The sequence below is a fragment of the Nilaparvata lugens genome, chromosome 5, assembly GCF_014356525.2.
Source record: "Nilaparvata lugens isolate BPH chromosome 5, ASM1435652v1, whole genome shotgun sequence".
In the NCBI taxonomy this organism is placed as follows: Eukaryota; Metazoa; Arthropoda; class Insecta; order Hemiptera; family Delphacidae; genus Nilaparvata; species Nilaparvata lugens.
The window spans coordinates 33,983,637-33,997,189 of record NC_052508.1 but is presented as its reverse complement, the minus strand read 5'-3'; positions in this window follow the sequence as shown (position 1 = coordinate 33,997,189).

Sequence of the window (13,553 nt, the reverse complement as noted above, 5' to 3'; positions counted from 1 at the left end):
CTTACCGTATTTGCATACTGCTTCCGACTTATTTATTTCTATAGCCTAACTGATTTTCTGTATTTTTATCAAAGTAGGCTACTGTTACCTCAATAGTTATCTACCGGTAGGCCTATTATAAATCAATATTTTGCATAATTATTTGTGAATATTACTTGTAATATTACAAGAATAGTTTACTCTAAATTTGATAATATGAAATGACTACCGGTAGAAGGAAACCAAAGGGCTGATGCAAAAGTTAAATTTAATTTGATTTTCTTATGTCAAAAGAACTGCAAATAACTATAAAATAAAATAAAATGGGTATACTTCATTGATCAATATTAGTTATTTTCTCGTTAAAACGAGTTCTTAAAATAAGAGATGGTGTGTAGTATATTGTTAAAAAGTACTACCTATATTATAGCCTAATGAGTCACATTCATGCGGTACGGTACAGTGAATACTTTTTAGTATTTCAAAGAATATCAGAGATCTAACGTTCATAAGCTTTCTCAATAATTATTCCTACTCATAAATATTGATCTCAATCCAATTCAAATGAAAATCACATACGGTAGGCTATCAATATTCCTCTGCAGTTGATTGTTTTGAAGATATAGCCAGAGCTGAAAGAGTGTATAAGTCCTGTACGGTAAGCATTGAAACTGAAACAACGTGAGTCCAATATATAAATACTGACTCAACTTACGCTCTTTTAACCCGGCTGAGAGTGTAATACTTTTTGGGCTCTCTGTAAAATCAGCCGTTTGAGACATTTCGCCCTTCTAACTCTGAGGTACAGAGTTAGGTACCTATATTAATAAATTTCAGATTTATCGTTAAACAAGCTAAATAATATAAATGATAATATACAATTTCTTCTCATATGTTGAACACCGCCATTAGCACAAAAGCCTGTTCAATTTCAATCAGGATTAAATTCCATGAGAATTAATCAGAACAGGGTTTTTTTAATAGAAGGCTTCTCTGATTGGTTCTCGTGGTATTTAGTCCGGATTATGAATTAACAGACAGTGCAACTGGCTCTCTCAAGGCCATGGCTGCGTACAAACATGGATCTACAGAGGAACCAATACAACAGAAGCTGGAGAAATTAGTCGCATTTCTATCACCTCACAATGAACATTACATTCAACTACCATATGTTTGGAAAGGTCGATTTTAAATTTCTTTTGCTATCATCTGATTACTTTCTGGCCTATTCTTTCAGATGTTCCATGAATACTGCAATGCTTTAAAATAAGGTCACCAAATTTTGTAACTCAACTACAGCTATTATGAACTGTTTCAATTGCTCACACACTAACATTTTCAACAGACTATGGACAACTTTTTACTTTCCTTGCCCTATTACCATGTGTGTGTGGTGTGTGTGTGTGTGTGTGTGTGTGTGTGTGTGTGTGTGTGTGTGTGTGTGTGTGTGTGTGTGTGTGTGTGTGTGTGTGTGTGTGTGTGTGTGTGTGTGTGTGGGTATATGAGTGTATGTGCGACTGTGTACACGATATCTCATCTCCCAATTGAAGGAATGACCTGAAATTTGGAACGTAAGGTCCTTACAATATAAGGATCCGACAAAAACAATTTCGATCAAATGCGATTCAAGATGGCGGCTAAAATGGCAAAAATGTAGTCAAAAACAGGGTTTTTCGCGATTTTCTCAAAACGGCTTCAACGATTTTGATTAAATTCATACCTAGAATAATCATTAATAATCTCTTATCAACTGCCACAAGTCCCATATCTGTAAAAATTTCAGGAACTCCGCCCCATCTATGCAAAGTTTGATTTTAGATTCCCAATTATCAGGCTTCAGATACAATTCAAACGAAACATTTTGAGTGGAAAAGATTGAGCATGAAAATCACTACATTTAATGTTCAGTAAAATTTCCACTTCAAATTGAAAATAAGCACGAAATTCTAAGAAATGTGATTATCCAATTGCAAACTGTTGGCAGCTGTTGATTATAATTATTTAATGATTCACTATGCAAAGATAGCAGACCTCTTATGTCTCCAGCGTTATGGTCCTGTCACCAGCTGGCTCAGATCTTTGTTTATAAGTAGACTTGAGATGCGCGTCTAGATGATCAATTTTCATAACGGCAAGGAAAGTTGTGTGAGTGCGCCACACCAGATTTTTTCTGATCAGCTGCTACTTGAGGGACCAATAATCATTTCTCAAGGAACGTTAGCGAATCTTCCCAGAGTTGAGACCTGTTCCAAAATAATGTTCTTTATCGCAAACACACTATATTCCTGATTTAATCAAAATCATTAGAGCCGTTTTGAAATCCGTCCGACATACATAAATATTGTCAGGATACAAAGCCTATGCCAGCATATTTTCTAAAATTAATGTATAATTGAGGCATAAATCAAATGTACTCACGTCAAATTATGTAAAACTCATTTAATTATAGTTTTATTAAATTCTTACAGTATTATTTCGTATAATTTACCAATTTATTGTCAGAGTCATTCGTCAACCGCCTACCAATGTTTACTACCTTATTTTCAATAATTAGGTTAGAGTGAATTGCGCCAAAATTGATGACAAGCCTTATCTGTCAGCTGTTGATACTGCCGGCTACTGTGCTACTGTGATATCTCTATATTGTCTGTTTTCATTTTAAAACTAACTCAAGCTTGTTCATTTCTGCAACCCCTGTTTATTTTCTGTTTATCTGCTTTAATTTTATAGTCTTCCCGTTTAACGTAATTTTTTGTCATTTTCTGAGTTTTTCGAACCTCTGTGTCTAATTTAAATATTGAAACCGCGTGGAAAAATTCCCATTGGTGGACTTTTCCTTATTAGGCACAGGATTGGTTCTTGCCCAAATCACGTGGTTCTTCTTCTCAGAAGAAGACCAGGTGATTTCCTCTTTTTGGGAAGAAGAGACACTTGCCTTCTGAGAATCGAATTATCAGGACCCGTTTAATTTGTCCTATTAAAATTAATGTTTAAATGGTTTCTCTTCTTGTTAAATGTAATATATCCAGTGTGTTAAATGTGTAGCTCCTCTGTAGTCTTGTGCTCTTAAATTAAATTGGAAGGCAAGTTCAATTTGTATAAGCTTATTCCTGAGGAAGAATTGTGAAACTAAATCCTGGGTGTCGCCATTCCACGCCAGATCTTCAAGTGAAATAAAATTATTAAGTGAATTGGGGCCCCGCGATCGAGTTGGTGAGCGAAAAATACTTATTCTATCCAATCAGTGAATCGAGAAAGCTACAATTTTCTATCAATTAATTATTGTGAAAGAGTGCAGGACTATATCCTCCTATAATACCGTGTAACCCCTATTAAAATCCTAATTGCATTATATTACCAAGAACATTCATATTATTATCTCATATCAAGAACATTTATTACCTAATTTTGAAAACTCTATTATTCCAATTTGTCAATTATTTAATTAATTATTATTATTTGATTCTTAATGATTATAATTCATCAATAAATTTGCATAATTGTTAACCAGTTTCAGTAATTTCTCTAATTAGATCCTGCTCAGTTCGGTCTATAATTACCATATTGGTTTTCCTCTGTAGGAATTATTTCAGGTATTGGAATATCAATATTGAATTTACTTGTTATTCATAAGAAATAAATTACATTCGCTGTGCTCGGGTTTGAATTGCCTGGAGATATTGGTAGGCTATCACGCCTGATTCTCAGGCAGTTTATATCAGAGTACGGCGGAAATATTATTTCTTGTGGAATTGTAGGATATTCTGGACGGGTGTAGGCAGCTCTGCCGGCTGATTTTTTATCCGAATTACAGGTGTTAAGCGTCCAGAGGCTCTTGCGAATCCACAAGATTGGCGCTCGAACTCAAGACGGTGAAGGAGAGGGAGCTTATTTCATCTTAATAATCATAAATTTATTTCAGAGATCGACTTATCTACGCTTGAGAGGGAGCAGAAATATAAATATTTCTTTTCAGTGGAGTCGTGGGTCGCCTAGCCATCAATACTCTGTTCAATATTGTTGTTCAATTTTATTTCTTAATAATTATTGATCGAATTGAGCAGGTATTTTTTGTTGCACTAATGGGGGCTACACGGTGTTACTCTGATGTATTAATCCCTGAAATGAACAAGCTTGAGGTAGTCGATTTATTTATTAATTTGTGATTGTTCATACACTGGATATTATTTTGATTGTGTTGAATTTTATGTTGATCATTACGGTATATTATATTGTAGAGTATTATTGTATTCTAAAACGTATTATTGTCGCGATTTTGTCTTGCTTTGAAGTTGTGGGAATTAGTCAGCGGTATTAATTCTTCAGAACTACAAGATAATTTGCACTGACCTGATTCTGTTATTCCAATTTGCGCGCACCACTATCATTCACTCACTATTTTTCACTTATTGGATTTCGTCTACACTTCACTTTTTGGGAGAATCATGGCAAACCCCGCCACGGAACTGGATGGGTCTACCACATTGTTTACACCGGCAGATCCTGTCTCACCCGAAGCTCCTCCAAACCGGCAACCAGCGCGACTTTAGTTGACTTTGAGCGCGGCATTCGAGAGCGTTTGTCATCGACTCAGCTAGAGGAAAGTCAGCCAATACTTAATTCGGTGCAATCATCACCAATCGCCAACGTCGATCGGCGCGAGGTAGATCGTCAAACGTCTTCCAATGATGTCGTTGCTGCTGAGTTGGAGACCAAACAGCCGCAGGGGCTGCCATATCTACCACCTGGGACGATCGAAACCATACTTGAAGTTTTCAAGACCACTGCTGCTGGAATAGAAAAGAAATTAGAAGAAACCGGCAATAGATTGGACAAGAAAATAGAAGAAACAAGTAATAGTTTGGACAAGAAAATAGAAGAAACCAGTAATAGATTGGACAAGAAAGTGGAAGAAATGACCGCAAACTTTTTGCAACTCAAAAGTAACGTTGAGGATTTACATCGAAAAATGGATGAAAAACAAATTGAAGCTAAGAATTATACAAATGAACAAATACAAACGGTGAGAAGTGAATTTGGTGAAAGAATTCTAAACCAACACCGGGAAAATACTGAAGCAAATGGTGAATTGGAGAGCAAGATTACCCAGGCCAATGCTAAGCTAGCTCAGAATGATGTGAGGTTAGGTGAATTGGAGGCTCAGCAAACAAATCACACGGCCCAAATAAACCAGCTGAGAGCAGATGTCACACAGAATTCAGCTGAAACTTTAAATCCCGAAGTAATTAAGGGATTGAAAACTCAGCTAGATCAAACTAAAGCCGAGTGTCTACAAATAAAGAATAGTTTGGCTAACGTTTCTGGTGGTAATAATCATAATACTGGACAAATCTTGTCATCTTTACCAATATTTGATGATACTGAGTGCACCATTCAACCACGGGCATTCATTCAGCATTTGCAGGCTATTGATTCCGTTACTACTATACCATGGATTACGTGGAGAATGCATCTTTTACTATGTCTACAGAAAGAACCACTGATACACTTCAGAAGTCGCATTACTGAATTCAACTCGTTAAAGGATTTTATTGACAACTTCTTAGCTACTTTTTGGTCTCCTGCAAGACAGAGAAATTTATTGTCTCACATCATTACATGCAGATATGACAAGCAGAATACGGGGCTGTCCATGAGTGCCTTTTCAGCCCACATTCGCTATTTGAACAATCTGATGGATAATCCAATCGAGAATGGAAATTTGATCGAAATATTAATTGGGAAGTTACCTTATTCCATTCAGACGGCATTAAGCTCGCAAAGTTTTGAATCCTATGACAAGTTTGAGGCTTGTTTGAGTCGAGTACAGAGTGTAGACGATAAATTTGGTTCACGGAATTTCAAAACAAACCATCAGAAGGATGAGAGGTTAGGTGTTGTCGTGAATGAAGTTGAAACTCCTCATCGTAATTATAATCGAGGCAGTCAACCGAGTCGACCTCAAAATAATAGCCGTGGATTTGGAGATAATCATCGGAGAAATTATAATGAGGGAAGTTCATTTATTCCAAATAAATCAGTCGACTCAACTACAACTCCAGAACAAAACATAAACAGAAGCGATGACGTCACTCAACCGCAGCCATCTGTATCAACAACCAGTTCGTCGCCCAACCAACAATCCCAGTCCAACAAAAAGCAGTTCCATTCTAATAATCAGAAGGGAAATAATTCTCAGCGTCGTAATAACAATAATTGACAACCAGTTTCGACTGTCTCTGGCATCAATCATCATAAAAACGAGACAGTCAGAAAAAAAGTTATTCCGATCGTAGGAGTAACCGACCGTGAGGTGCTGCAGTCTGGCGGAAAAAATTCACACTGCTCCCAACCACGTGACAGCGGTAAATCCAGTCATGAAGAAGAGAAAAATCTGCCTGCTCGTATTGCGTCAGCTAGTAGTGACAGTTTGCGGGTTCTGCCCCACGAGGCTACTAGTAGTGATGGTTTGCGGGTTCTGCCTCCCAAAGCTGATAGAGTTCCCCATCCAAGTGTTAATAACAGGAAGGCGAGACCTACTGAATTGGTCTTTACAAATGAATTCAAAAATAAAGACAACTCCAATTTAAATCCAATATCTTCACCCATTATTCTCGAAAGTTACACCATTTTCCGAGAGGATGTCATAGATGATTTGTTAGATGATGAAGCTCCACAGGTCCATAAGGATAACCATGGACAATATCAAGCCTATCTGGATATAGAATTGTATGGTCTGAAATGTAGAGCTATGATAGACACCGGATCACAGTGTTGTCTTATTCAAGGAGATTTCTTTGCACAAATACAGAGTCTGACACAAGTACCTCTCTTACCACTTACTACTACATTTATTAGAGGCATCAGTCAAGGAAAGCGTATCAGAGCATCAACCCAATGCCTGTTGGATGTTGAAATAGATGGCATTTCCTTTCCACATGCCTTTCTTGTTCTACCAGTAAAATGTCCGCTCTTAATTATTGGGACAGACTTCTTGAAATATTTCCAATGCATCATCAACTTGAAGCGTATGTGTATTACCATTCACCACAATGAGGAAGAGGAAGTTTCAGTGACTGTTCCCTTACTGTTAGAATCACATAGCGGCGAAGTTAAGACAACATTCTGGACTCAGGTTACCAGTGACTTTGTTCCTCGTAGTGCTAGTATGCATGAAGTTGAAGAGAAAATGTGTGAATTCAACATGCTCATGAGCGATAAGAAGGCAAGAGTAATTGATGAAACCGACAAACATTTCTCCATTCTACTAGAAAATATGCAACAACAACCTACCTGGTCTCCAGATTTGAAGGAGAAAGTTCTGGCTGTACTACAGAGAAATCGTCAAGTTTTTTCCGAGTTACCTGGGAAAGCTACCCACTTTACCTGCAAGTTGGAGGTGAAGCCTCATAAGATGTACTTCCACAAATCCTACCCAATACCATTTGCCAAGCGACTGGCAGCTGACAAGGAGATCCAACGCATGGAAGATATGGGAATCATTGAACCATCCACTTCACCATATAGTCTTCCTCTAGTCTGCGTCTCCAAAAAGGATGGGTCGGTACGCCTTTGTCTTGATGCCAGGGCCCTCAACAGTGTATTGGAGAATGATCGCGAAAGTCCTGCTCAAATTGATCATCTGCTTCAGACCTTTCATGAGAAGAAAATTTATTCAACAGTAGATCTCTCCAGTGGGTATTGGCAGCTTGAGGTAGAACCAGAGTCAAGAGACTACTTGTCTTTCATCTATAATGGGCGCAACCTACGCTTCACAAGACTAGCATTTGGGATCCGCAATGCAATGGCATTATTTATAAAATGTTTGAGGAGTGCCGTTGGAGAAGATATAACCGAATTCTGTACCCTATATGTCGATGATGGCATCATTTCATCCCAAAACATTGAGGAACATTGCGAACATCTCAACATTGTCTTCCAGAGGCTCATCAAGTGTGGCATGACCCTTCGACCCTCCAAATGTGATCTGTTCAAAGAAAGAGTCAAGTTTTTGGGTCACATCATTACACCTGAAGGCATCATCCAGGATGAAGATAAACTGAAGGCTCTTGAAGACTTTCCCTCGCCTAATAATCGTAGACAGCTGCAAAAGTTTCTGGGATTCCTGCAATTTTATCGCAGATTCAGTCAACAGTTGTCACATTATACAGCACAGCTAAGCCATGTGTTATCTGCATCCAAGCCCTGGAAATGGGGAGTAAATGAGGAACAAATCTTTAAAAAAATAAAAAAGCAATTTCCAAATACTGTTATGTTGAAACACCCTGATATGAGTGAGCCATTTCATATCAATGTGGATGCATCACATTACGCAGTAGGAGCCGAGATTTTTCAGTTGGATTCAGAAGGAAACAAAGGTGTTATTGCATTTTTTAGTAAAACCTTGAACCAGGCACAAAGGCGTTATTCTGTGACAGAGAAGGAACTTCTCAGTATAGTTCTTGTATGCCTCAAATACCGAACCTTGCTGCTGGGTCACCAAATCTACATCAACACAGATCATCGTGCCTTGACCTTCTTCAAAACAGCAAAACTCACCAATAATCGTCTATCCCGATGGTTCCTAGCCTTGCAGGAGTTCAATATCGAGATGACACACCTTCCTGGAAAATACAACCAAACTGCAGATTTCCTATCAAGAGAAGTGGATACCACCTACCAGAATGAGCAAACATTTACCTGCTACCTGTTGAATCCTCATCAAAGCGTGCCTTTCCCAAAAGGAATACAACCAATAGAGGATATTCCACTTCTGTCTCTCCAGAAACTGCAGGAGGCTCAGGCTAAAGATAGAAAGATGGCCGATATCTACAGACAGTTGAAGGATCATCCCAACACTAACCATGGGCATTTTGCATTCTACAAGCTTCACCAAGATGTATTATTCCATCGGTCTCAACCAGACTCCTTCAACTGGAAGGTGGCAGTGCCAGAAGAATTAGCTGAAGATGTCATCAAAGAAATGCATGAGCGACTAGGGCATTTTGGAGCTAAGAAGATTTTGAAGGCTCTTAAGGATGTTTGTGTCTTCAACAACATGCATCGTCGAGTCACCCGTGTAACTACTTCTTGTGATACATGCCAGAAAACAAAACATGAACATGCACGTCTCCGAGGTGAAATGCTACCCATCCTGCCAGAGAATCCACTAGATCTACTCTCCACAGACATCTATGGCCCTCTACCACGTGGCATAGGACAGAAGAGATTTGTGTTTGTTGTAAAAGATGTCTTCTCAAAGTATACAATGTTCTTTGCTATTGGCAAGATTACGGGAGAGAAATTGGCTCAGTGCATAACTCAGGGGTGGATGGACAGAGTTGGTAAACCTCACAAGGTACTGGCTGACAATGCCACCTACTTTCGCAGTAACAAATGGCGAGAAATTCTGGAAAGAGAGGGGATTGAATTATCATTTACATCCAGCTACAGCCCCAGTGGTAATCCAGTTGAGCGTAAGATGTCAGAAATTTCACGGTTCATGCGAGCATACTGCAAAACAGCTCATCAACATTGGGTAAAATATTTACCATTTCTGGAGTACTGCCTTAATCACTCGTACAGTGATGTGACGGGATGCACCCCCCATGAAGCAATTTTCAAAACCAAAAGTAACAACTTCTTGAAAGAACTAGTTCCTTTTCCCAATGAGACCACTACATCACCAATACCTACTGTGCAACTAATCCGGCAGAATCTTGCTAGAGCTGCAGCAAGCCGGAAAAAGTACCATGATCGGCGTATCAAGTCTCACAAGTATGAAGTCGGACAGGAGGTATTGCTGAAAACACACTGGTCATCTGATGCTCTTGGAAAATTAACAAAGAATTTTTTTCACTTATTCACAGGTCCCTACCTTGTAAAGAAGGTCTCTAACCGAAACACTGTTCTACTTCAAAACCCAACTACTAATGAAAATTTGGGATGGACCAATGTGCTTAATGTCAAGCCCTACAAACATTGACCACATCACACCAGCTGCTTCACATTGCTCCACGATGCTCCGGCTCCACATTGTTCCAGCTGCTCCACATCGGTCCAGCTGCTCCACATCGCACCAGCTGCTCCACGATGCTCCGGCTCCACATCGGTCCAGCTGCTTCACATCGCACCAGCTGCTCCACATCGCATCGTTGGATCTTCACATTATCATCACAGCACCCACAACTCAAAGCAAGTTGTTTATTTATTGTATTATATTGTTTATTATTGTAATATAAAGATTTGCTCACTGGCAAGTTAAGCCTACCCACAATTACAACTAAATTTGAAATTAATTCTAAAATATAAAGTAAAGTTATTTTGAATTATCCAGACAAAAAAAAAAAAAAAATTATATAAAATAATTTGGAAAAATTAGCTTATTAACTTACTCTAAAAAAAAAAAAAAAAAAAAAAAATTTTAGGTGTAGGATATTTTTGTGATTGAAAATCAACCATTAAATGGTCTTCATTATTATTAGTATTGTTTGTTTGAAATATTATTGTTGTTATCATTTGTGCTGTTGCATTATACATGCACTATTAACTATTAATTATCATTTGGTGATAAAATTATCTTGAATATTATATTTGTAGCATGAAAGCTCACTATAGATTAGAATTCTTAATTTATATGTTATTATTGTTATTAACTTAATGAAATTATTGTAATCACATAAATGTGATTAGTATTTAAAAAAAAAAATATGATGCATCAGAAATCTAAAACATGCATTCAGCAACTAATTTATAGGAAAATTTGAATATTATGTTACTTATTGTATTTTTGTATAGAAATGTTGAGAAATGAAGGGAATTTTGGAATCAAGCTTTAAAAATAAACAGGGTAGAAATTTTGATTGAACAAGTGGAGACTAGTTAAATGTATTGAATCACAGAGAGATATTATCAATCTTTGTAAGCTGGCATACTTGATGAAACTTGGTATAGTTATATTTTAACAGACCTGCAATATTGGATTAAAATTGTTATTAATGTTAAATTGTAAATTTTTGATAAAAATTGTTAATTGTTGGCATGGCCCTTTGATATTGTTATTCTGGCATCTTCTATGCACTCTATGCAGGTCTATTTCACTCATGCACCTCTGCTCTTTATTCTGTGAGGAGTGATGGGGGGCTTGTGCACCCATCCTCTCACCGTAGGGATTTTTTGGATTCTGTGCATGTGGTATTATCCCACCTCTGTACTTCCTTTGTAAGTCTGACTGGGCAAAAATCCCGGGACCTTAGTTTGTGGTTTCTGGCACCACTGCTGCGGCACAAAGCCATGCATATTTGTTGTAACATCATGCTTTTTTGTGCAGATTGTTGTTTGGCTGTGAATTTTTTGTGATAGACCCTAAGTCGTAGTTTTAAGTTAGCATATGTCATTGTACCCTTCTTGATTGAAATTAGAAAGCCTTTAATGGCCTAAAACCTTTCTAATTTGGGGGCTTTATGTCAGGATACAAAGCCTATGCCAGCATATTTTCTAAAATTAATGTATAATTGAGGCATAAATCAAATGTACTCACGTCAAATTATGTAAAACTCATTTAATTATAGTTTTATTAAATTCTTACAGTATTATTTCGTATAATTTACCAATTTATTGTCAGAGTCATTCGTCAACCGCCTACCAATGTTTACTACCTTATTTTCAATAATTAGGTTAGAGTGAATTGCGCCAAAATTGATGACAAGCCTTATCTGTCAGCTGTTGATACTGCTGGCTACTGTGCTACTGTGATATCTCTATATTGTCTGTTTTCATTTTAAAACTAACTCAAGCTTGTTCATTTCTGCAACCCCTGTTTATTTTCTGTTTATCTGCTTTAATTTTATAGTCTTCCCGTTTAACGTAATTTTTTGTCATTTTCTGTGTTTTTCGAACCTCTGTGTCTAATTTAAATATTAAAACCGCGTGGAAAAATTCCCATTGGTGGACTTTTCCTTATTAGGCACAGGATTGGTTCTTGCCCAAATCACGTGGTTCTTCTTCTCAGAAGAAGACCAGGTGATTTCCTCTTTTTGGGAAGAAGAGACACTTGCCTTCTGAGAATCGAATTATCAGGACCCGTTTAATTTGTCCTATTAAAATTAATGTTTAAATGGTTTCTCTTCTTGTTAAATGTAATATATCCAGTGTGTTAAATGTGTAGCTCCTCTGTAGTCTTGTGCTCTCAAATTAAATTGGAAGGCAAGTTCAATTTGTATAAGCTTATTCCTGAGGAAGAATTGTGAAACTAAATCCTGGGTGTCGCCATTCCACGCCAGATCTTCAAGTGAAATAAAATTATTAAGTGAATTGGGGCCCCGCGATCAAGTTGGTGAGCGAAAAATACTTATTCTATCCAATCAGTGAATCGAGAAAGCTACAATTTTCTATCAATTAATTATTGTGAAAGAGTGCAGGACTATATCCTCCTATAATACCATGTAACCCCTATTAAAATCCTAATTGCACTATATTACCAAGAACATTCATATTATTATCTCATATCAAGAACATTTATTACCAAATTTTGAAAACTCTATTATTCCAATTTGTCAATTATTTAATTAATTATTATTATTTGATTCTTAACGATTATAATTCATCAATAAATTTGCATAATTGTTAACCAGTTTCAGTAATTTCTCTAATTAGATCCTGCTCAGTTCGGTCTATAATTACCATATTGGTTTTCCTATGTAGGAATTATTTCAGGTATTGGAATATCAATATTGAATTTACTTGTTATTCATAAGAAATAAATTACATTCGCTGTGCTTGGGTTTGAATTGCCTGGAGATATTGGTAGGCTATCATGCCTGATTCTCAGGCAGTTTATATCAGAGTACGGTGGAAATATTATTTCTTGTGGAATTGTAGGATATTCTGGACGGGTGTAGGCAGCTCTGCCGGCTGATTTTTTTATCCGAATTACAGGTGTTAAGCGTCCAGAGGCTCTTGCGAATCCACAATATCCACAAACACACATATTCAAACAGAAATTGCTTTCCTAGTATAATTATTGACTTCAATGATTATGATTCCTTTCAATGAGAGCTTATTTCACATAATAATAACAGCTGGCATCAAAAGTAAAAATCTCAAACATGTTTGAAATTGAAACAGTAGCGATCATCAACATTATTATCTTCATCTGATCTAAAGTAAACAAATTATAGTAAGATTCACATCAATGTGTCAGCATTGTTTGAATGGGGAGTATTGATGCTATTAATGAGGAATACTGACAGTCAACGAACTGTTATGCATATTCTCCAATATTTTTTTCGAAAGCTACCTTCTATTTTCTCAATGTATGAGATTCTCAATGTTCAACAATCAATGTTTGAGAATAATTGATTCATGGGTAAAGCGCCTTACTTCTATGGAAGATATTTTTACATTAGGAAAAGCAACAACAGCTATTTGGCCGTTTTAATAAATAACCCCTTTCTTTTGCCCAAGTTGAATCTTGGCCGAATTTCCTCATTCTTTGCAAACAGAGTCCACATCGGACACTTCTGAAATTTTAAAAATACCCTCCATATATCATAGTGAATTATCAAGATTTCATC